The sequence below is a fragment of the Heterocephalus glaber genome, unplaced genomic scaffold, assembly GCF_053883595.1.
Source record: "Heterocephalus glaber isolate CG9 unplaced genomic scaffold, H.glaber_assembly_v1.0 deba00001564, whole genome shotgun sequence".
NCBI lineage: Eukaryota > Metazoa > Chordata > Mammalia > Rodentia > Bathyergidae > Heterocephalus > Heterocephalus glaber.
In genome coordinates this window covers 17,333,481-17,359,663 of record NW_028258351.1, presented here as the reverse complement: position 1 = coordinate 17,359,663, position 26,183 = coordinate 17,333,481, and the positions used below count along the sequence as shown (strand labels likewise).

The following is a 26,183-nucleotide window of genomic DNA, read 5'->3' as shown; positions in this document are numbered from 1 at the left end:
GAAAGTATAAGGAGCTGATTACCCATCATGCTGTGAAGGTGGGACGAGAATGACAGAGTAGACACCATGAGACTGCCCCTTGGTGGTCGGGGGTTAGTGGTGGCCATGGGGAGCTGGACAAGAAGGTGGGCTACAGCACAATACAGATGCTGGGGATGGCCATAGCGGAGAACCTGGGGGTCTTCCACAAGGACTAAAACCAGGATTCTATAGACAGTGCCTTTATGTGATAAGTTATTTTTGCTGTCACCCCACGTGGTTGTGCCTGGTAATTATAGGATAAAAGGAATTAAGGAAGACATAATTTCTCCCCATCAAAGCCTGACTATTTTACATCTCCACCTCTCTGGCAGTCAGGCTTTCTGCCTTCACAGGTGCCACTTTGATTTCAGTCACGTAGGAAAGGAATTTGAAACACTTTCAAAGTGATTAAAGAGAGGAAGCTACTGCAAATGTGGGCTAAGTGCAATAATCACATTAACTGTTTATGGCCACAGGGCTTTCAGGCTGCGGCTGGTGAGAACTGTGGCAGAGGTGACAATGACACTGCAGGAGCAGGAGGTGGCAGAGGTGCAGGTGGAGAAAGGCTCAATTATAGGGGTGGTGGGCCCACTACTGATAATACTTATTATTCCAGTTACTGTTTATTGAGCATTTACCAAAAGCCCAGTGCAGTCTCCTTAAACCTTCACTAGAGCCCACTGAGATGGGCATTATGATCCTCATAGCAAGGAAATCAAGGTCCAGAGAACACCAGTCTTTTATTTAAGATACACAGCTCAGAAACGGCACATGTTGGATATGGAGTTAGTCCTGTTTAAACATAAAAAACCACTCAGCCCTCAGCTTCACTATGCAGTATGTCTACTCCCTGTCACATTCAAGGTGTCTCTTTTACAGATTTAGTAATTTTCCCTCTGTCTAGACCTGGCATGAGTGGGTGGGATCTTGATCAATTATTTCCCCAAAACTCTCATATATGAAGGAAATGGTGTGACTTATGGCCTCCATGAAAGCACAGGTCAGAGAGCTCAGAGAAGGTGCAATTCAGAGGCTGAATGTGCCATTCGGTTGAAAGATGCAAAGAGTTTGAGAAATGAAACTAGGTCCCTGAGGAAGGTCCAGTAATCCTGATGTGATGTGGCTTCATCTTCTTTTTGATAGGATCCTACTATGGCCATGTTTATCTCTTTTACCTGAAATCACCTGGTTATGGACTTTAATCACAAAATACCTTCACAGAAACATACGTATGAGTATTTGATTGAATAATTGGGCATTGTAGTTTAGCCAAGTTGATATACAAAAAGGACCATACTCTTCCCTCTTTCTCTCCCTATCTCTCTAGGTAATGAGGCACCAGGAGATGTGGGTTGGGTAAGAGAAGAAGTAAGAGAGTGAGTAAGTCTTAATGACTGGGGGAATGAGGATCTGGACATTATTTATTTGGGCATCTGACTCTCACTTTTTGTTGCTTCTGAGAGTTTTTCAGATTCTAGATATCATAAACCTCTGCTATATAGTACTATATAACAAATGGCTCTAAGATTTCTAGGCTTAAAGGGAGCATTTATTCTCCTGGTCACAGGTCTGTGGGTTGACTGTATTTGGCTGCTCTAGACTGTGCTTGGTTGCTGGATCTGTTTCAAGATATGGGTCCAGATAGCCACAGATCCGTGGCTCCAGGTTGTTTCACAGGTCCTCTACATTTATTCTGTGGTCCGGACTCAGGTTTAGTGGCCACCTGGGCATGTTCTTCTCCTGGTGGGTTGCTGGAAGCCAAGAGGACAAAATCACCATAGTACAAAAACATCTCAGCTCTGTCCTGCTTGCCTCCCCCTGATCCATAGCAAGTCACTGGCCTAGCTCAATGTCAAGGGGAATGACAGCCAACTGTGCTTACCATGAAGCCATAGCCAGGCAGTGGTTATATCATACTGTTATAAAGAAGTGAGCCATTAGGACCTATAATTCAGTGCATTGCCCTCATCTCTATTCTGGGGTCTTTCTCACCTACCTACTTTCTGTAGATAGTTTATGACATTTCTCTTGGCCTCTGATTCTAAGGAATGCTCTTCCTTATGCAGATTTCCACTTGAGATCCTGTTACCTCTCCTGGCAACCCTCCTGAGTAGTTTCTTTAAAGATCATTGTAAACTATATCACCTCAGCTTTCTGGAATGTTCAACTAGCCACTTCAGCCAACCTTTTGCCCTTCAAACTCAAACTCAAGTCAAATACCAACCCATGATATACCCTAAGCTCCACAATAATGTGTAGCTTGTAGTTTTAAAGCCCCTTTCATTAGCCCCATCCATCTCCCAAGAAATCCCTTGGGTCTTCACGCCTGGTTGGAGTTCTATTTTTGCAAGAAAGATCAATTGTCTAGTTTGGGGTAATTGAGATTTTTTCCCCCTCCAGTCACAGTCATTTTTCTCTTGCCCAGTCAAGCATGTCCCTTCTGCTGCCTGCTTTTTGCTGGACACTGAGTTTGTGTTTGGAGATGAGACATTTCCTGCCAGCTGTGTTGTGCTCCGCTGAGCTGAGTGCTATGTGAGTTGCTCATTAAGGCTGACTATTACCTAGGATTCCCTTAAGTTACTCCAGACAGTTTATTCTCTTGCATGAGGAACGTAATGTTGGCTTCCTCAACCCTCAAACCCAGAGGCATTGGCCACACCAGCACCAAAAGATTAGGATGAAAAGTCCTAGCTGGTGGCTGGATGTATGGCTTACACCAAGTCCCATGGAGAATTACTTTGGGCAATCACAAGGGTGAATGTGAACACTGATTACATCTGTAGGTACCAGCCAAATGAAATGAAGTGTAACTATATAATGTTAGGCAAATTTAAGGGATTGTTATTTCTCCTGGGCCAAATCACTGCTTCCCGATATAGAAGAATAACCTCTGAGGTCAAATCCAAATTGCCTGTTTTATGCTTCTCTGAATCTAAGTACAATACAAGAAAGCTCTCAGCTGAGGAAGTGGGTCCTGAAGCCAGCCATCTGTGCCTTTTTCCTGGACTCTGCCTTTAAGCTCCCTCTGAGTGATGGCCTGGCATGGCCCAGCTAAGGAACCCCCATCTTTCATCTGTGACAGGAGGCAGGCTGGTCATCCCTGTGAGGCAGGGAGAGGGCTCACGTAGCTTCCCACCCTGTTTTGATTTGAAGATATTCCATACTCAGCAGGTTCTGCTGGACTCTCGAAGGTATCTGCTGCTCAGAGCCTCATCTTGCCCTAACCAGTCCCTTCATCTTCCAAGCTCAATGGGGACTAAGTCCTCATCGAAGCCTCCACACTGAAGTGCCAGTTTCTCCCTAAGTCCTGCACAGTATTCTTTCACATGTTTTCTTGTTTGCTGTGATACTTACCACACAGTATTGTACTGACTCTTTTATTGCTTCTCCTTCCAAGCTGTGAGTAACTCCAGGCCTAGCACTAATGTATCCCTGGGTCCCCAATACACAGCATCAGACTAGTTAATGTCCTGAGTTGGAGACAGGAGGAGAGAGAAGGAAACATCTCTTTCCCACTCAGTATCCAAGCAGCATAAGCTGGACTTCCAGGTGGGCTGAAAGGTGGTTTTATTCCAGAATTCTATGGAGACAGCAATAGCTGGGAGTTTGGCAATGGCTTTGAAATGATTAACTGGACGTTGTTATTCTGTGTCAGGGGACACCAGACCACCCTCCACTCACCTCATTATGGCTTCACTTGCATTGTGGTCAACCAGAGGTCCATCAGAGTCCATGGGCAACTGACTGCTTCAGCTGGGCAACCTGGGCTGCTGGATGGAAGAATTTGGCAAGAGAGAAATTCCATGTTATCTCAGTGATGAGCTAACTTCTTTTAAGAGACGTAACTGTTCTGACTCTATCAGGAAGTTCCTTCCAGGAGGCCACCTAGGGTATATGCTGCTGCCCAAGGGGAGCTTGCTTTGGGCTCAGGGAAAGTAGGCTTAGACAACCACAGTGTGGTTTGGGGAAAAGTCAAAGTAAGAGCGGTGTTATCAGTTAGTTGTCTGTTTGCTTTCCTTTGTCGCCTTGAGCAATTCTTTCTCCTCTCTGGACCTCAGTTTCTCTGTCTGTAGAATGGAGAAGCTAAGAATATCAATTCTTTTTATTTTTTAACTTTTATTTATTTTTGGAGAGTCTCACTGTGTAGTCCAGGCCTTGAACTCACTGTGTAGCCCAGGCTGGTTTCAAACCCACAGCAATTCTCCTGTCTCAGTCTCCTATGTTCTGGAATTATTGGTGAACCACCACACCCAGCAAGAATATGAATTCTTAACCTAAATTGTTTGGATTCAGATTCTGACTTGCTACTTCTTACCAGTGAGACCTTGGAAAGGTTACTTTCCCTGCAAAATGGGACTGGTGATAGATCTACTTCATGGGGCTGTGATGAGCTTTAAATGAGTTAATATATATAATACGTAGAGCCTGGGATATAGTGAGTATGATGTAATTGTTTATTGAAGACATTGTCATTGTCATTTTCTTCACTATCATCAATCAACGCACTAGGACATTGGTCCAAAACATGAGTTTCTAGACTGGGGCTGATCTCTGATGGGGGGATTTCACCAGGAGTCAAAGGGAGAACCAAATGTCTATGCCATACATACCCCATGTTGCCAGTATTTTGTTAGGGAGAAGATTTTCTTCTTTTTCTGAAACAATGTGCTTCCTATTCTTTTAGTGTTAAAATGTCATTTTTAAAAAGAAGTAGTAATGATTATAGATTTTTAAAATGTCTCATCTGGAAAAGCAAGAAGGTAGTCCTCGCATTGAGGGTTTTAGACTTCACTTAGTTGACTCATCTCTTTTTTTGGGTGAGGGAACCATTGCTCAGATGGCAAGTGGGTTGACCAAGAAATAGGAGAGTATCAACCCCCCAGGAATCTGAGGGAGAGACACTGGTCCTCATGTAGGTTTAGAGGGACTCACTCCAAAGAAAAGGAAGGGACACTGATACCCAAGTGAAATTCTGCGTGTCAGTAGTATGTTAGGAAACATGACTAAGAGAAATTGTAGAAGCTTAGCCCAACTCCACTGAAACTTACTGCACATCTACTCATGCCACATGGTATCACAGCCAACTAGTCCTGCCACTATAGCCACCTCTCTCACCCCTACCAATATTTACAGCATATTTATGAAGCACCAGACACAGCAAAAAGTCTTCACAGGGATTTTCTCACTCACTTCTCAGAGGCACGAGGGATGATTAGCTCCATTTTATGAAGGAAGCAAATAGAGACTTGGAGAAATGTGTTAACTTACCTGGGGTCTCATGGTCAGAGACAAAGCCAAGAGAAACCTAGGCTTGATACCAAAGTCAGCTTTTCAGCCCTCACATCATGTTCCCAATGTGGGCTCTGAGCATGTGCTTGGGCCCTACCCAAAGCTGGAAATTAAATAAGTGTTCACTTGTGATTGTTTGGTCTGTACTTCTCATGACTGCCTCCTGGGAGAATGGAGAGCAAGTGCCTTTTGCTTGCCTCTCCTTCCTAGCTCCCAGTACAGAGTCTAGCCCAGAGTAACTGCGTGCGTAATATTTGTTAACTAAATGAGTGGGTAAAATAAACGAGTGTGTTGAGAATCAAGAAAGCTTGTTAACATCCAGAATCCCGCTCCCAATCCACCCCCAATATCCTAATTCAGGACCATGGGGCAAGGCCACATTCTTCTATTCAGGCCCCACAAACCGCTCTTCGAGAAAGCTGGTTAAGGGAAATGGATTTGTCTGATTATCAGGAGAAGGGAAGCTGGCATTTTATTCTGGAGAAATGAGAACCATTCCAAGCACGCTAGGAGGGGATGAGAAGCCACCTGGAAGTAAGTATGCTTTATAGATAATTCCTGATAGCTGTGCCTGTATCTTTGCATAGTGATGTCCCTCCCCTTTTTTGGTCAACAAGATGGATTTTGAATGAGGGAGATTCAGGAGAAACATCACCATTCCATAGCTGAGAGGGGCCAGCTCACTGTCAGTCTTCTGCTGCCTCTCAGACAGCAGGCAGGCCATTAGGGCCTCCCTACCCTTCCACACTGGTTGTTAGCACATTTAAGTCCTTTGTAGGAGGCTTTCTTCAGCAGTAATTGGGCTTTCACTCTGTTGTGCTTCCTGGCCACAGAGCTTGTTAGCTGTCAAACAAGCCTGTGAATTTGCAGAATGGTCAGCAATGCTCAGTTTTTATAGGCAACACTACAGTGTGATCTCCCTGTGGAAGGACACCAGCAACACAGGAATGTGCCTTATCGTGGAGGGAGGAGAGAGGAATTAAGGTGCAACTTGGAAATGGGGGAAGTTGACAAAGTAGAGGTCTCATCCCTGGGGGTTTCACAGAGCTCAGTCCCACCAGGCACATGTTTGCAGTAGAACTGTTTCAGGCTGTGGCTGTAGGTTTGCCTTAGCCTGGTTACCCCCAGGGAATAATGACAGCTTCTTGCAGTGCTATGATTCCTTCCCTGCATAGCTTTTAGGAGACTATTTGAGCAGTTGGCAAGCATGAGGTGAATAACCCCAATGGAAGGAAGCTAACAGCAGTGTGAGAATTAGAGCCCAGCCTATGTGCTACCCTACAGAGAAAGCCCATGTAGGCGCAGTCCTGGCTAGCTTGTACAAGGGTCATTGTGAAGCCTTGGGCCTATCTGGTTCCTAGATCTTGAATTCTAGGAGAGAATCCTTTGTGTTGTCCTTCCTGCTTCTTTGCCTGACCACTGCATTGACTCCTTAGGGTCTTCAGAGCTGCCTTGAACCAGGGATTTAGGGAAAAAATATTCACGAGAATGAGAGGAATCTTTGTCAAAAGAGAATAGCTCTAAGTGTGGTGGTACATGCCTGTAGTTCCAACTACTTGCTATTCAGGAGGCTGAGGCAGGAGGATTGCAAGTTTAAGACCAGCTTGGGCAACTTCGTGAGAACCTGTCACAAAATAAAAAGGTATGTGGATGTAGCTCAGTGGTAAGCTGTCCCTAAGTTTGATCCCAAGGGTGGGAGAGAAGAGGAGGAGGAGGAGGAAGAGGACAAAGAGAAGGACAAGTGGCAGGGGAGGAATAGGAGGAAGAGGAAGGGAAGGGGGAGAAGAGAAGAGAAGGGAAGGGAAGGGAAGGGACGGGAAGAGAAGGGAAGAGAAAGGAAGTAGCAAGAAGAAGGTGAGGAGCTGAGGAAGATTCTATCTCTTCCGGTTTGCCAAGGGCCTTGCAGACAGAGCTAGGACAGGTGGACAGAGACTGCAAGATCAGAGCCAAGGGTGGTAGGCAGTGGGTGGGCACATAGGTCTCAAGGGAGGGAGAGGTGGGCAAGAGAGCAAGTGTTTATAACCAGGCTTGGCTCATACCTGCTATTCTGTGTAGCCTCCTCCATACCCTAGATCTGTGCCCCATCCTTCTCTGACCTGTGCTTTGCCCACCCCTACCCCATATCCTGATCTATAGGGAGGTTGATACCACCCAGGGGTTTCTTGTTTAACAATCATCTATTGCATTTGACCAGTGAGGCACAGATAGAAGACTGGAAAACTGGGGAGAGCGCACAAGGTGAGAGAAAGAGATTGACTCAGAAGTGCCCTCTTCAGACCCTCCTTGCTTTGGGATACATGTCTGGAAGTCATTGGATTCTCCATTTCCCATCAGGTGTTCCTCTTCTGAGTTCCACTGACTTTATTTCTTCCCTCTGGCCCTCTAGGTCTATGTGTGGTAATGCCTTCCTGTTACTTATTTTTGACCCCAAACCAGGTCCTTTTATCCTCAGAATTGTGGTACCAATAACAAGAATGTAGTACCAATTAAGCAAAAAAGACTTTTATTCTTCACCAAGAATAGGAGGAATAAACTTGCAAATCAACTCATCAGCCTGTTGGTGATCAGAAGGTTATAGATACAGCATAGAGTAAAGGAAATGGGGGGAGGGATAGGCTGATAAAGTGGAGGAATATTCATGTCTTTTCTGGGAATGAGCAGAGATCCCCCTACTCCCAAATTCTGGCACAACCTCTTTTCTTTCCTTGTATGAGTCTTGCCAGTCATTTTTGTAGCAATTGGCAACTGGCAACTGGCATAATTCTAGGGTGTTATTTAGCATGCATGTGGACTATAATGAAATTAGGGGTTATTAGTGGTCATTCTGGCAGTCATCTTAGATCTGGCCAGTTTGTAGTCCAAATGAAGAGAGACCATGGGCTTACAGGCATCATGTCAAATAAGATTAGAGCAAGATATGAAGTATAATTAGACAGTATAAACTAGGATAGAGTAACAGTCCCACTGTAGCTGGACATTGTGTGCCTCATCATTCCTACCATAATACTGGGAGACATCCCTGCATTTGGATCTTTGTGCACTGTCTCAGTTGAGTTCTGCATCTTTCTGGGCTTGACTGACAGAGGGCTTCTGTTCCCCGAGCCCTATCATCTTGAGCCTGGCTTTGTTCCTCTGATGGTGGGTTTCTTAGTCAATCTCTGGTTGCTGTGACAAGATACCTGACACCTACTACTTAAGAAGGAGACAGGTACAAACACCCAATGATAAATGTAAACATATTGTATACCTAAAATGTACCAATAAAAGAATTTAAGCAAAAAAAAAAAAGGAGAGGTTTATTTTGGCTTACAGTTTGTAGAGGTTTCAGTCCATGGCTCTAAGGCAAGATGGCATGGCAGAGGGGAATGGCAGAGGAGAAAGAGCTCATGGCATGGCAGTGGGAAGCAGAGAGAGGAATCAAAGGAGAAAAGAAGGAGATAGACCTTTCCAGGCCCCCAATGACCCACCTCCTCCAACCAAGTTTCACCTTCGAGCATCACAGTTAGCTATAAACTCATCAGTGGAATAATACATAATCCCATGATCCAATCTCCTCCTGAAAGCCACAAATATGATCATTTGAGGCTTTAGGGGGCATCTAGATATAAACCGTAACAGTGGGCTTGCTCTGACCTTGGAGACAGATGTAATATTACATTCTTGACACTATGAAAGGGCAAGGTAGAGGCTGTGCAAGAAAAGAGAGGTTTATGGAGGAGGCTGGAGGGAGAAGCCTGGGGCTATCCCTCAGGCCAGACTCTGTGGGGTCTTCAGATCACTTCTAAGAGAGGCTCTGTATGGTGCCTCCAGTCTTGGCAGGCCTAGTTTGATGGAAGAATACCGAGGTCAAATCACCCAAGGGAAAGATAGAGTTGATATTTACAATGTCAAAATGACATTTCTAATAAGAAAATCAGGACCTGTTAAAGAATTTTGATGTGGGAAATACTGCTTTTGATGCCAGAACCACAATTCAAGGAATTAAGGGTGGAGTTGAGAAATAGCAGGTATGTGAGGCCAGTAAAAAGAGATGCTGAGAGATTGCTGGGGAGCAGATTCACCTGCTTTGGATGAAAATTCTTGGGCAAAACTCATATAGAAGCCAAATGAAACGAAGATCATGAAAGTTCTTGGGCTGGTGGGGTGGAAGAAGACATATGGTGTCCTCTGCTTAGAGGAATAAAAAGAAGCACAGATGAAAGGAAGCTGCTTCTTTCTTCCCAGCAGTCCTCTAACTAATGTGTCCAGGCCCTAGGGCACAGGATCTGGCTCCAGTTAATGATTTCAGAGGCTCCATTGGCAGACACAGGCCAGAATCTGATGGATACGATAAACTCGGTCTTGACTTGGTCAATTTGGGCTGAAGTAATTAAAGAAGGTGCATTATCCCAAGACATCTTCCTTGTGTCTCATGAATATAATACAACCATATTTAAGAGAAAACCTTGTTGGCTCCATTACATTTGGCTTTTATTGTTAAAAAATCTTCTCTGGTTCCAAATTACTAAATATTTTCTCTTTGGTGGTCTAAAATGATGTGGAATAGACTGGCTGGCATGGATGACAGCAATTTTGGGATGGTCATTACTTTATAGAATGGATTCTATCTTAGCCGAGTTGATGGCAAAGCAAATTTCATTGCATCCTCATTCTCAAGTTCTATTATTAAATCAGAGAGAGAGAGAGAGAGAGAGAGAGAGAGAGAGAGAGAGAGAGAGAGAGAGAGAGAAACATGTTGCCGTGAGGATTTAATAACTATCCCTATTTGGACCCAAAAGTTGTTAACATAAAGAATGGGGAGGGGGACTGAAAAATATTCCATAGACTGCTCCAGAGTTTTCAGGGCCTGTCACCACTGATGTCTAAAGTTTGTATCCATGGCCTAGTTGCTGTTCTCTTACCCGGATAGGACAGCATGATGTAGTAATGTACAGCTCTTGGCTGTGGAGCACACTTCACCAATGAAGACTACAAGGACATTTAAAGAAAGACAGTGGCGGGACCCATTACCCTGATGGATTCCTGATTTCAGATAGTGGGGCTGGTTTCTCATGAAGAATCCTGCAAAAGCTCAGCTGAGAAATGTCTTCAAAGCCTAACTTCTTAGAAAGTGTAGGAATCACCTTCAAAGTATCGTTACTAAGTCAGATCACACTCTTTTTTTCTCTAACAATTCAACACATGCTTTTTGATTGACTATTATATCATACTAGCTGCCAGGGTTATAATAGAGGACAACAAGAACATCCTCCTTCAGGGAATTTGTATCCTAAAGACACAGACAAAAGTGAATGGATGTATAAAATAATGGAAGGCAATAAATGCAATGAAGAAAATTGAAGCAAGAATGAAAGGAATGAGTTTTGTTTTAAATTGGCCAGGGAAGTCACATCTGAGAGGATGACGTTTGAGTGGGGACAATGAAGCAGTCCATGAGAATATACGAGAGAATATTCTTGGCAAAGGGAATAGCAAGGTTAGGAGACCTAAGATGGGACCCTGCTTGGTATGTTTGAAAAAGGGCAGGAAGACATTGTGCTGGAATGGGCTGAACAAAGAGCAGAGTGGGAACAATGATATCAGACAGACTGCAATTCTTTCTTCTCCAGTGCCATTTAGCTCTTTCAAACTTGACTATTAGCATTTTCTTTCTCTCCTTTTGATTACAGATTGGCAGTTTTCAGAAACATACTTCTGGACATGTGTAGGGTCTAACATAGATAGGGTGTAATAGTACCTTTTACCAGTAGTTGCTGGTCCTGCACCCAATACTTACAGTACTTCAATTTCCTCCATTTAAATCTACACGCTTATAGCACATACCGGGGGCAGGAAGTGTGAAAACTGCTCACAGCACTTACAACCATAAGTTAGACACAGCCTGGTGGAGTGTAAATTCAAGGCTACAGTGGAGTGACCCATGGGATGACCCACTTCTGGCTTTGATGAGACAGAACAGGCCAGTACTCACTCGGCCTTGGTTCTGCTCTTGGGGACACTGGAGGCTCTACCTTCCATCTCCTTCTGTCCTCAGCCTGAGCTTTAGACCATGTCCCAATCCAGTCAAACCTATCTGAAGTTTCAGCTACATGATATGATGTTTTTGGTTGAAACTACCCTGAAAGAGGAGACTTGTGATTTTTCTGAGAAGCGCTGGAAGTTATCAATCCTTGCTACCTCTGTATTGTACCCTCTGAACCTTCCAACCATCTTGTTATATTCTCACCATACCCTGAGAATTGGATATTATTAACCCCCTTTTATAGTTGAGGAAGTTAAAGGTCAGAGGGGCAATGTGACATTTCCAAGTATTGTGTTCGTTGCTGAGCGATTGCCTCTCACATCCAGATAGCCCCTCCACACTCTGCACTGCAAGGCTGAGGCCCAGACGATAAAAGGCATTTTTACTTTACCCCCTGGATTCCTACTGGGTTTCTCCAGTAGGAGAAGCTTCAGGGATAATGGAAGTCAGAAGATAAGAAGAGGAGGTATATCTTCTTCTTTTTTTCATTAAGTTTATTGGTACATTTTAGGTATACAATACAGTTACATTCATCATTGGGATCTTGTACCTGTACATGATGTATCTTGGTTCTTGTTTTTTTCCCCATTCCCCTGCCCTCCTTTCACCCCCTCCACCCTTCCCTATTTACAAAGACTTGGTTTCCATTATTTTCCTTTTCTCATATTTTTTCTTTTCTCTTTTCTTTCCCCTACTCTCCCACTTCCCCTACTCCTTTAGACCCTTTTTTCCCATTACACAATATCAACTATACATTTTTAAAATTAAAAATATCAAGATTTAGAGGACATTACCACAAATTTTACAGAATTTAAAAGGATATAGAAAGCATATTACAAAAATCTTTTTCGAAATAAATTTGACAACTTCTATGAAGTATCTTGGAAGACAAATTAATGAAACTGACTCTGGAAGAAATATAAAATTTGAATAGTACCTATTAAAGAAAGTATATTCCTAGCTTGAAAACCTACCTATATGAAAAAACAGGCTCATACACATTTTAACTGATGAATTGTATCAAATATTTAAAGCAGACAGAAGAAGGAACACTTCCCCCCTCATTTGAGGAATCAACATTGTGCTAATCCTAAAACTGGATAAAGATAATAGAAGAAAAAAGTATGAACATAGACAGAAATTTGTTTAACAAAACAAACTCTTAGAAGTCAGATCTGGCAGTATGTAGAAAGTGGTTTTATTATAGGGATGGCAGTGTTGGTTCAGCATTAGAAGATCCACCCTCCAAACTCATCATTTTAACAGAAGAAAGGGAAAAAGCCATATGATCCTGTCACTAGTTTCAGAAAAAGTATTGGACTAAATTCTACCTGTTCATGGTAAAAGCTATCAGGAGTCTAGATGTAGAATAGAACCTTCTCAACAAATAAAAGACATGTACTCCATATTTCCAAAAATGCCTTATATGAATGGAAAAGATACAATGCTTTCTCCCTAAGGTGGGGAACAAGGGCAAATATGCCTACTCTTCATCTGTTCATTAAAATTTGAAACATGGGCCCAAACCAAAATAGTCTGGCAACAAAAAGAAACAAATAGCATAGGATTGGCATGATAGAAGTAAAATCTTTATGTGTAGATGAAATGATGATCTACAGATAAAATACTAAGAAATCTCTAGGAGCCCCTAGAACTTGTATTTGAATTTAGCAGGATTAGAAGACACAAGGTATATATAAAAATTCAGATCTATGTATACTTGCTATAAATGAAGAATTGGATATTGAAATTTAAAAGTTATGTAGGAGTAAAAGGACCTAGAAAAGTAAAAAGAAAAAAAAACATTGTGGGAAGACATTTATTACCTAATTTTAAGACTTCCTCTAAAGCTACAGTAATGAAGGCAATGTTGGCGTAAGGAAAGACATATAGATCAATGGAATAAAACAGAGAGTCTAGAAATAGAACCACACATATATGGTCCCCTGAGTTTTGAAAGATTATTTAACATTAACATTTTATAGAACATAAACTCAACTCAAGAGCAGAGGAAAAGATAGTGCTTTCAACAAATGGTACTAGAACACCTAGCATCTGTGTGTAAAAAATTAACCTCAACCCTTTATACCCATACATAAAAATAACTTGAAAGGATGTATGAACCTAAATATGAAAGACTAAAACTATAAAACTTTAAGAAGAAAATATAAGGGAAAATGTTCATGAATTCAGGGTAGGCAAGAATTTCCTAGGATACAAAAAACATGACGTATAAAAGAAAAAAATTGATAAATGAGATTTTGTTAAAATTTAGAACTTTAAAAGACATCGTTAAGACAATGAAAAGTGGTCTTTAAACAGAACATATTTATAATACATATAACCCATGACCAAAATATATAAAGAACTCTCACAGCTCATTAATAGACAACCCAATTAAAAAGTAGACAAAAGAAGGTGATAAATAACCAGTACAGCACAAGGAAATGTGTACAACACTAGAATCAGAAAAATACTAATCAGTACAAGAATAACATCATAATATACACTCATTAGGGAGATTAAGTTAAAAGTTTTAAAAGAACAAATATCAGCTTAGGTGTGAACCGGTTAGAACTTTCTATTACTGCTAATGTGAATGTAAAATGATAAAACCATTTTTGGAAAACAATATAGAAATTTCTTGTATTTCTGTTAAGAACCAACTGTTCTCTTCTTAAGTTTTTACTTAAGAGAAATGAAAACACATATTCACAATAGATTTCTACATACAAAGTGACTATCCCTTACCTGAAATTCTTGGAAAATGAAGTGTTTCAGACTTTGGTTTGAAATCCACTTGATCTGCAAAGAGGATAGCTACTCCTGCTTTTTTAGGGTTCCTGTTGGATGGAGTATTGTTTTCCACCCTTTAACTTTCAGTCTATGAGTTTCATTTTGAATTAGGTGTGTTTCTTGTATGCAGCATATTGTTGGATCTTGCTTCTTGACCCATTATGCCAGTCTCTTTCTTTTGATTGGTGAATTGAGACCATTAACATTGATGGTTATAACTGATACGTATTGACTTATCATTGTCATGGCTTTTTCTTTTTGTTGGATTTTCCCCCTTTGCATTTAATTTCTTGTCGTGCCCAATGGATTCATTCTGGTGGACTTCCTGGGGTTGTGATTCTTGTTGTCTTTTCCTAGGAGATTGTCTAAAATTTTTTGGAGTGCTGGTATGGTATTCATGAAGTTCCTATGGTGCTCATTGTCATGAAAGTATCTTATTTCTCCCTCAATTTTCAAAGGTACTTTTGCAGGGTACATCAATCTGAGTTGGAGGTTGTTTTCCTTTAGGGCTTGGAATATGTCAATCCAAGCTCTTCTTGCCTTGAGGGTTTGCTTTGTGAAGTCTGCTGTGATTCTGATGGGCTTTCCTTTGTATGTGTTATGTTTCTGTTCTCTAACTGCTTGTAGAATTTTGTTCTTCTGTTGGATTTCTGGAATCGTAACTATTATATGCCTAATGTGCAGATTTTTTGATCAAGGCTAGTTGGAGTCCTACATGGCTCACTTATCTGTATGTCAAGTTCTTTTCCCCTGCTTGAGAAGTTTTCTGCCATCACCTTTGTGAACAGTTTTTTTATGACATCTGCACTCTCCTGTTTCTTCATTGACTCTGATCAGTCATATGTTATTCTTCTTTGCATCGTCCAGCAGCTGCTGGATTGATTTCTCATGGTCCCTTATTATTTTAAAGCAATTTTTCTTTTCCTGGTCACTAATTGCAATCTTATCTTCTGTATCTGAAATTCTGCCCTCACATTGGCTCATTCTGTTGTGTAAACTTTCAATGGAGTTTTTAGTCTCCTGGAAATCTGTTTGCATGTTTTTTATGGATTCTATCATGTTCCTCAGCTCCTTCATTTTTTTTTATCTGTGTCCTCTCTAGATTTATTAATCGTGTCTTGCACTATGGGCACAATCTCTGCTGTTATCTGAGAAATTATTTCTGATTTCATTTTTTCCAGATCCTCTTTTGTTGCCAGTTTAGGGAGTCCAGGTGGTTAAGTATCAGATTGTTCCATCTTGTTTCCCTTTAAGGTTGCTTTAGGTGATCTGTAAGTCTGGTTTTGATACACGTCTTCTCATTTCAATGGGGATGGGGGGGATGTGTGCTGCTGGCAGCCTCGTGGCTCATCTCCTTGGTGCTGGGGGCAGCTCTGCTCCTTGGCACTGGGAGCAGTGGTACAGTGGCCCGGAAGGTTCACCTCCTCTGTGCTGGGGGCAGCTCTGTTCCTCGGTGCTTCGAGCCACATTTTCTTTTTCTTGTTCCTCCTTTAAGTGGTCTGTCTGACCAGAGATTCCAGTCTCTTGGGATCTTTACTGATTTTATGGTGTAGTCATCCTTTGGTCCAACTGCCACAGGTGCAAAATATCTGCTGGGGTTGTTCTCCAGGCCCTGGGACCCTCTTGAAAGGACCGGGCAGCTCTTCTTTTCTCCCATGGCTGCCTGGGAAGTATTGCCAATTCACTTTTTTTTTTTCTTAATTTGTGAAACCTCTTCTTCAACTTGACTATGAAGAGCTCCTCAGAAACACCCTCCTCATTACAATGTTAAATTAAAATTTAGTAGATGAAGCACATAGCAGAATAAACTTTCAATTAAAATATACACACTGCACTGGTGAAGGGAAACTGGAGACAACTTGCAGGCATCTTTGCCGCGAATGTGCTCGAGATTTAATTTTACTATGACATCTCCTTGGAATTACACTGCTAATTGATCACATTGTGCCTGTCTGTTATTTAAACTTTCAATAAAACGGAGATTAATGGAAGGTGTAATCCTCCCGGGCAGAACAAATATTCCCATTGCTCATGTCAGGTACAGAAATGGAAATGCTCTGCTAACAGCTTTTTGCATTCAATCTGTGAACACGAAGTTAATCATGAAAAATGCAGTGATTCTTTAATTGCTTGAATGAAATTTTTTCTGCCTGCCCCATTTCTCACCCCAAATAGCTGCCCTTGTCAGAGAGTAGAGTGAAGTGGCCAAGAGGCAGAGCCAGGCTTTAGAGCCTGGAGCTCTGGGAGGGGCTGGTGGTGTGGCTGGTGCCAAGGACATTGCCCATCATCCCTGAAGATAGGTGTGCCTGTTAGAGGGGACTGGAACTGGCTAAGGACACAACTCAGCTACTATGGGAACCAAGGACACTTACTACCAAATTGTGATTTTGGCAGGAGTACGGGATAAGCCATGAGGAAATGGGGTTGTCTCTACCTGAGACTCCTAGGCAGAGAGTAACATATGCTGAATCCAGAAGGCACTTAGAGAAAAACTATCTAGTCCTCCTTCAGGCAGGAGACAGGGTAGTGTAGCAGCTAAGAGGATTCTAGCCCTATTATTTATGAACTAGCAGCCTTGCTCAAGTTAATTAAATCACTATGCTTCAGTTTATCCTCCTGTACTTGGGAATGCCCATAACAGTTACTGTCTTACAAGACTGTTGTGATTTGTGGTGTTGTCATGTATAAAACACCCTGACTAAGACCCAGCCCCCAACCCTGAGCACCATGCAAGCATTGGCTATTAACATTGTTGTGCTCTCCCAGCTAATGTTTCTGTCTTTTCTGTCTGCCAAGTTCAATACCACTGCCACACAGGCTTTGGAGTCAGTTCATAGGGTATTGATTTCAACATATTCCACCAGCCAGTCACTTAATATCTTCAAGCCCCAGATTCCTCTATTGCAAGTTAGAGTCAGTAATATCTGCCTCCTAGGTTGTTGTAGAGATGACATATGTGTAGAATATTCGGCACAACAAATGACAGCTGTGGTGATTACTATCATTGTTTTCTTCCAGGCCTTGAGGAATCCATACAACTCCCTTCACTTTAAATCTGGCCTCTGATTGATCTGTGGTCAGTCTTCCAGTAGCTTCCACCCATCTGGGTTCCTTCACCTAGGTCTGGATAATGGAGACACACAGCCAGTTACCTCTCCTCACGTCCATCCCTCAGGTCTCTGGGGTTGTGCTCCTGCTCCCCCACATCATCCCCTCTCCAGGAGGGACACTGGCTCCTCTAAATGTTCTTCCACTGCAGTGGATTCTGGTCCTTCATGTGTTTTAGGTCTCCCTAACTTGATGAAGGCTAGTTTGCCTCTGCAAGCAAGGGGGACTCAGTATCTCTGATGAGTCTGGAGCAGTGATCTGATCACTCCCCAAGGCTTAGAAGGCATTTAATTTTTGGTAAACTAATTTTTCCAAGTTCTCTTTTAGGTTTGTTGATGCTGAATCATGTCCTTTGCATCCTTTGTGAACACAGCTGGATTTCTGGACTCAAGTGTAAGCCTTTTCTTTGTTCTCTGTGGCTTTCTTTTGGTTCTTACCTGCTGGTATTACTTAGGTTTCTAATTTCACATTCATCACCTGAATGTCATGTTTTTTTTCAAACACACCACAAAGGTGATGAGAAACCTCTTTCTACACAGATGAGACAAAAAGAAACTAGATTGAAAGCAAGTGTACGCTTAGGGGCACACAGCAATTTGGCTAGAGAATCAAGATAGATAATCAGGTTTTTTTTTTTCTGAATCTAAGTTTAAGAGTCATGGAAGTTCAGAGTTTGAGGGTACAGAAGGGTTGTAGAATCCATCCAGGCTACTCTCCTCAGGCATCAAGTGTGGAAGCACACCCTCTGCCACATTTCTGAGGGGAGGTTAGCTATCCAGGAGAGGGACAGCTTTTTATTTCTTGTCTGCTGCCTCTTCATCCCAGGAAAGAACTTCTCTGAATATTAAAAAGTTCTTCCTTACATTGAGCTGAAATCAGCCTTGTATGCTGTGGAAAATTAGGGTCCCTCTAAATATTTTAGTGGGGCTTTTTGTTGTTGTTGTTGTTGTTTTTGTTGTTTTAAGAAACACAGGGGGCTGGAGATTTAGCTCAGTGGTTCCAGCGCCTGCCTTGCAAGCTCAAGGATCCTAGTTCCATCCCTGGTACCAAAAAACAAAACAAAACAAAAACAAACAAAACAAACAAACAAACAAACAAAAGAAACAGAGATTCACTTAAACAAACTCCAGGACAGAGGTTACAGAGAGAATATTAGAGGATCCTGATCTCTTCCACTCTTGTTCTCACTCTCCTAGCACATTTGCTTCTCTGTTCTATTCTGTTCCCTTTCCTTGCAGATTTATTCTGTTTCATGCTCAGTCACAGCTCCTGTATCCCTCTGACTGCAGCCACAGAGGCTTCTTTAGCCCCCACAATGCAGGCACTTCCAATGGCCTCTGCCAACAAATGACATTTCTCTCCAGTTCGCATTCTTTTTTCTTTTTCTTATATCCTTTTATTGGTACATTTTAGGTATAGAATATGTTTACATTTATCATTGGGTGCCCGTACCTCCACATGATGTGATGTATCTTGGTTCTTATTTTTTCCCCATTAACTGTGTGCCCTTTACCCCCTCCACCCTTCCCTATTTACATAGACTTCATTTCCATTTTTTTTTCTTTTCTCATAATTTTTCCTTTCCCTTCTTTCCTTTCTCCTTCCCCTCCCACCACCCCTACCCCTTTGGACCTTTTCTTCCTATTTCAAATTACCAATTATTCATTTTAATCATTTTCATCCTTAATTAAACTTTCAGTTTCTCACATTAGAGAAACTATTCGGTATTTACACATGTGTGTCCTATTTATTTCACTTAAGAGTATGGCCTCAATATGCATCCATTTAGCTATAAATGACTCTAGTTTCTCATTCTTTATCGCTGAGTAGTACTTCATTTTATAAAATAACCATATCTTCTTTATCCAGTTTCCAGTTAATGGGCACTTGGGCTGCTTCCAAGCTTTAGCTATTACAAACTGCCGCTATAAACGTGGTCGCTCATATATCGCTGTGGTATGATTCTTTTAATTCTTTGGGGAAGACACCCAGCAGGGGAATAGCTGGATCAAATGGGACCTCTAGCCCTAGTTCTTTGAGGTATCTCCATACTGATTTCCACAGTGGTTGCACCAGTCTGCACTCCCACCAACAATGGAGAAGGGTTCCTTTCTCTCCACACCCCCGCCAGCATTTGTTATTGGTTGATTGATTCATAGCAGCCATTCTTTCTGGGGTGAGGTGGAATCTCAGTGTTGTTTTCATCTGCATCTCTTGAATGATGAGTGATGTTGAACAACATTTTTTCATATATTTATTTGCTGCTCTTACTTCTTTTTCTGAGAAATATCTGTTCATTTCAGATGCCCATTTTTGAATTGGGTCTTTGAATTTGGGGGGGTCTGATTTTTTTCAGTTCTTTATATATTCTAGATAGTAGACCTTTGTCTGAGGTACAGCTGCTAAAAATTTTTTCCCACATTGTAGGTTGTCTCTTAGCTCTGTTGGTGGTTTCTCTTGCAGTGCAGAAGCTTTTTAATAAGATGAGATCCCAGTTGTTGATTCTTTGTGCTAGCTCCTGAGCTACTGAGGTTTTGTTCATAAAGTCTTTTCCTATGCCAATGTCTTCAAGAGTTCTACCTAACTTATCTTCCAGCAAGTTTAGTGTTGGGAGATATAAGAAAATGGAAAGATATCCCTTGTTCCTGGGTAGGAAGAACCAATATAGTAAAAATGGCCATACTTCCAAAACTACTATATAGATTTAATGCAATGGTAATTGAAATTCCAACAATATACTTCACAGAACTAGAGAAAACAATCCAAAAATTCATTTGGAACAAGAAGAGGCCTAGAATAGCAAAAGCAATTCTAGGCAACACAGATATGGCTGGGGATATCACAATCTCCACCTTGAAACTATAATACAAATCTACTGTGATAAAAACAGCATAGTACTGGCAAAGAAACAGACCCAAGGATCAGTAGAATAGATTCGAAGATGCAGAAACAACTTCAGACATACTCAGCCACCCCATCTTTGACAAAGGAGCCAACCACCCTCATTGGAGGAAAGATAGCTTATTTGATAAATGGTGTTGGAAAAACTGGATTTCAAACTGCCAAAGATTAAAATTAGACCCATACCTATCGCCATGCACTGAACTAAGATCAAAGTGGATTAAAGATCTAAATATTAAGAGAGAAACAGTTCTCATTCTTGAGATGAAATCTGACTCACAAGTGCCTTAGCCCAGGTTCTGTAGAAAGCAGAAGCCACAGCAAAAGCTATGTGTTAATGGGAAGTACATGTCATGGAGGAAGGCGTGAGAGAAATAAGTAATGTGGGAGAACAAATGGAAGAGTGTCTTGCAATGCTGGCCTCAGCTGCCTACCAGGCTGATGTCTTGGTCTTGCAGGACATCTCCAGAAAGGCCATATGAAGCTACACTATTGCCAATAAATTTATCTAGGCCAATGGTGCTCAATCTGGGGTGATTTGCTCCCAGGAACATTTGACAATGACTGGTAGCATTTTTGATGGTCACGACTAGGGGGATGCTGTTGGCATTTAGTGATGTGATGCTACAAAACATCCTACAAGGTACAACTTCCCTGACCCCAACTAAAGCTTTGTCCAGCCCATAGTGACAATAGGATTGAGGTTACAAAACACTGATCTAGGCTGGACTATAAGGGGATGAAGTTATAAGAATGCATCACTTGGTTCCCATATTCCTTTGGTTAGAGTTTGTCCCATGGTATGTTAATTCCTTACGTTTCTGGATTGTGTGTGCTCTAGTCTGGAGCCTGAATGTTGCCTAAAGGCATATAAATTGAACCCCATACAGGCTCTTTAAGACATGGTTTTCTGGCCAATGTATGGGCTGACTGGCTTTGTGTCAAGAGTTCATGCTAGGCCAGTTAGCCATAACTTGGTCTTGGGTAGGGCTGGACAGGGTCATGGGGTAAAACATGTGGTTGCTTTTACAACAGAAACTATGGGTAGAAAAAATTCCATTAGAAGTACACTTTGAAAAATCCACATTAAATCCTTTATGGAACGAGGTATGATATAAGCAATGATGTGCACATAAATGTTAGCAAATGGCTTTTTGGAAGTGGGTGGGGGCAGTGTTCTGATTTTTAATGTAAGCCACTTTTCTGTGGGAGAAATATTCCTACTGTGGCCAATGCAAGTTACTGAAGATTTGTAAATTTCCTGAAAACTTAACCATTGACACCAGTATTAGAACTGGCATAAGTAAATTAATAAATGAACAGCTTATTATGACAGGAAAACAGTTGCAAAATATTGCAAACTTTTCTTTTTCTCCTTTAGGATAACTGTCCCTCCATTTCTAAGCATCCTTGGTCTGGGTCCACTGATTAAGAGGAGTATGATACGATGAGAAGAAGAGTTGTGAATTCTCTTCCTGGATTTTATGTTCTAAAAGAATATTCTTACATAGAACAGAAAGCTCTTTTGGATATTTAGATGCAAATTTATAAGACCAGGAGGTTGAGAGGAGTCACCACCATCTGGTCTCTGGATCAGAAAAAAATTCCAAATGTTCACCAAAGGAAAAAAAAATGGTAGAGGAAAGGTTGAGAGAATAGTCACCTATGGATCCTAGATGTGGCACCTGCTCCCCACCTCCTGGACAGAGCTTAAGGCAGCAAGACCTAAAAGAGGTTGGTGGGGTTCAGGACAAGAGTGGACTATTTTCTGGGGGGCACCTAGGCAAGCTTAGAGAAATAAGTTATAGATACGATGCAGCGATAGGCTATTGGTGAAAATCCCTTCCCGCTGCTCTGGCGTAGAAGCAGCTAATGATTCCTGGATCTGTAAACAGCCACAGAGATACAAGAGGGAGCGTGCAGACAGGAAAGGGACAGATGTATGTATGAGAGCCAGGGACTGGTGAGGAACAGAGAGGATGATGGTAATCTCAGAGAATGCGCCTGTGGACAACACTGAACCATCTGATAGCCTTAAAACTATGCAGGAACATGACCATAGTTATAAAGCAAGTAGTAGGCCCCCAAATTGACAGATTGGTTTTGCCACCATGGCCGAGCAAGATCTTAAAATATAATAAAAATTACAAAGTACGTACATTTTATATTTCTGTCACACATAAATGTGTGGACTATGATTGCAATTCTAGTCCTTTGCTCTAGACTAGAAATCAGCAAATATTTTTGGTAAAGAGCTAGAGAAAAAATATTTCTCTAATCTCTCTTTACTTCTCCTCTGCTAGTTTTTCTTTTTTCTTTCTCCTCCTCCTCCTCTTTCTCCTCCTCTCCTTCCTCTTCTTTATCCTCCCCCTTGGAGTCCTCCTCCATTTGAAAATGTCAACTGTAGGCTTAGCTCACAGAGTTGGTCCAAGGGCCATATGTGTCCTTCCTGTGTGAGAAGCAGCAGCCTTCAGACAGAAGACAGTCCCCTCCATGTTTATCCTTCCTCCACCGCTCCAGCCCACATAGCTACTGTCTCCATGACAGTTCCCTTTGGCAACCCTGTTGGATTTCACAAAACCAGGGAGATTGTGCTGCAATGAAATTCAGTTAGTTCAACATGCATTAGCATACCAAGAAGATAACACTCGTTTTCTGCCCTCAGGTCACATAAGGGAGCTTGTATTTGCCTATAGAATGAATTATTGGTATGGCTGAAGTCTACAGTTCCTTCTATCTTTGATCAAAACAGGGGCATCTTTCTCTCATTCTTAGAGGACCAATTCCTCTCCCTAATTCTGCTTACCAACTCAGGATCCTTCTTCCCTCTGTTCCCATCTTTGAAAGACCATCTTCTATAACCAAGGAGCCCTGATAGTTCATGTCAGAGCATGGTAGTGGCCAGACAAAGTATTCTTCCTGGGTTCTCAAAAGTGGACTCTTTGACAGGTGGCCTCAGAAGTTTCAATGAGGAAAGTCAGCCAGGGCATTTTTCTTTGTAAGTGTCACTCAGGAGCTAAGGATGCCTGGGTTGTCATGTGATGCTGTGAGGGCTGGGTAATTGCATTAAGTTTAGTCCTGGCTCTGCTTTCTAGATTTTGACCCTAAACATCAAAAGAATTCTGATCAATCTCTGGGCAGAAAGCCCTGAAACATAGCCTAACCCTAGTGACCACCACAAGCTGTATTATAAACATTTGACAACATAGATGACTCTGTGGCCCATGTTCTCAGATGTCAAAAACTCAGAACTAGCTCCCCTTTCGTAAAAGAAAGGACAGATCAAGGAGAACTGTCTTTATATGTAAAAGACAATGTACTAGAATGAAACTAAGGGGTGTTTTTCTTCTCAAATTGATAGCAAAGCAAACAGGGCACCTTGATTTTATTTTTAGGATAATTTCTGTCACAGAGAGGAATGAGGGAGAAAAATCAACTCTTGCCTTCTTCTGTTTCGAAAACTTTAAACCTCAGACAACAGGAGTAGTCCTCAATTAATCCACAAGCAGCCAGTCAAGCCTCAGCACATGTGTCCCTACCACCTGTGGGTTGGAGCTCCGCTGCCAGCTCTTTGGGCACACAGATACCCAGCTGCCCCTCTGCTCTGGAGGACTTTCAGTCGGGCAGAGCAATGCAAAATACAGCCTTGCTTAAGAAAGTCTACAATCATAGGCTGGGTGCTCGCAGTGGTGGCATAACCCTAGGTTGGAGCAGTCAGTGAAGACTGCAGGGCATGATTATTGATCCCACACAAGTGAATGAACACATTTGACATCAGGAAGCCTCGTTTGTTCACAGCCTCTGCAGACACGGTGGATTTGTACACTCTGAAGCTTACTAGTGGAGCCCTCGGGACATTTATATGGAGCCACATGCCCTCATACCCTCTAGTGACCATAGCTCCATTCTACCTAACTAGCAAGGGGTTCCACGGTGTTTGTTTGCTCTGTTAATGCATCTTTTTTTTTTTTGGAGCATACTCTTTGCCTTCCTGGACTCCTCTGTTGATGATATTCTTCCCCTAACCAATTTTTCTAAGATACATTTCACCATGTCATGTTTCTGCTTTTAAAAAAAGCCTTCTGCAAATCTCACTCATGGGGAACAAATCAGATCTCAGTCTTTATTTTCTCTGCTGTCCTGCCCTCCATCCACCCTGTGCCCCCCAAGCCCAGATACTTGAGCATACAAATGCTCTTGCTCTTCTCCTCCCTTCAGGCTGTTCCCTCTGGCCGGGACACTCTGGAGCTCTGTTCCCCTGGGCCACCTGGTGTGCCCCTGTATCCCTGGACTATAGTGATTGTCTCCAGGCCACATGTCCTGAAGTTTCCAAGCCTTTCCCCGCTGCTTCCTTTCCCTGGAGTCAGTGCCCTCTGTCCCTTCTGACTCGTGCCTCCCACACTTGCTTGTCATCTGACAAACATCTTTTCCTCTCAGGCCCCCGCTGACATGCCATTGTCCTGGTAACTCAATCTGATTCTCCAAGCTGCCTTAGATCCTTTTCCTCATAGGTCACACCAAATTCTAGATGTATCTCCAAAGTAGAAAAATTTAAAAAATTTAAATCGATCCATTTTCTTCTTTGTTACCAGGGAAGGATACATTTTTAAACCCAGCAGGGTTTTTTTTTTCTTTTTTATAAAAATGCCAATACTTAAAGACAGCAGAACAAGAAGTTTGCTTTCTTCAATATTTAGAGTAGTATAATATTGGAATGTCCATAACTAAGAATGCAGTTGACTAAATGATTCCATGTTGTGAAATAGTATGCAACTATTAAAAAAGAATGTATTACATTTCTGTAAATGACTGTAATATATTTTAAGTATAACAATTTGCTGAGTAAAGTGAAAGGCATAGTCATATTTTTGTAAAAAAATAATAAAGCAAATGCTCTAAGCTACCTTTATGTGCTTGTCCACGAGCATAGCAAAGTGTGTGAGGATGCATATCATACTGTGAACAGCAATAACCTTGGGGAAAGAGGTGTAAAGATTATGGGCAGGGAAAGTGATTATTGACTTTTTATTTACACTGCTCTGTATTCTTTGGCTTATCGTAATAAGCATCTATTTCTTCTGGAACTAGAAAAATACAATAAAGAGGAAAATTTTGCCACTATTATAAAGACTTAATGTTTTATTCAGGGATGAGCATTCCTATATCTTCTCTCTTCTGAGTAATGTAGAGACAGAAGAGCATGAGTCTCCAACTTGTTCTTCTCAGAGGCAACTATTGTTTACTATCCTTCTACAAAAACATCAATGCATTATAATATACCCTGTACTTTTTGCTTAAAATTAAGCAATTCTCATATTTGACACCAGTAGTATATGGCACCAGTAGTATAGTATACGTTCTTCTATATTCTTGCAAAATTCTGTGCTATTAAACTTTTAGAACTTTATCATTTGATGGGTAAAAATGCTTACAATTTTATATTATGAGTGACACTGAACATATTTAGAAGCCACATGAGATGATTAATTCAAGATTTTTCCTATTTTCTATTTGTACGTATTTAGTACTATAAACTTTCTTACCAGCACTCCTTTAGCTGTGTCCGCAAAATCTAGTATGTTGTATTTTCATCTTTGTTTAGTACAATATATATTTTTACCTCAAGACTTCCTTTGTAACTCAGGGCTATTTAAAAGTGTGTTGCTTAGTTTCCTAGTGTTTAGAGTCTTTCCTGTTATTTTTATTTTATTCATTTCTAGTTTGCTTTCATTATAGTCAGAAAACAATCTGTATGACTTCAATTCTTTAAAATCTGTTGAGGTTTGTTTTATGATCTAGAATATGATCTATCTTAGTATAAAATCTATGAACATTTAAAAGGAATGTGTGCATTGCTGCTTTTGTTTGTTTGTTTGTTTTTGAGACAGGGTCTTGCTATGTAGTGCAAGCTGGCCTTGAACTCACTATATAGCCTAGGCCAGCCTCAGACTATAGGCAATACTACTGCCTCAGCCTCTCAAGTGCTGGGATTACAGGCATGCACTGCCTTGCCCAGCTACATTGCTGTTTTTTTTTTTTGGTGCTG

General features: G+C 41.5%; 1 long non-coding RNA gene across 1 annotated transcript in view; it reads right to left on the bottom strand.

Moving 5' to 3' along the window:
- Nucleotides 1-726: 726 nt before the first annotated feature.
- The window catches only part of LOC110344391 (uncharacterized), a 38,865-nt gene continuing 13,408 nt past the window's right edge, over nt 727-26,183 (bottom strand). Inside the window, exons 2-3 of the long non-coding RNA XR_002386964.2 lie at nt 3,703-3,791; nt 727-1,772 (exon numbers count right to left, since the gene is read on the bottom strand). This is a non-coding gene — a long non-coding RNA (uncharacterized LOC110344391). The remainder of the gene's footprint in view (nt 1,773-3,702; nt 3,792-26,183) is intronic.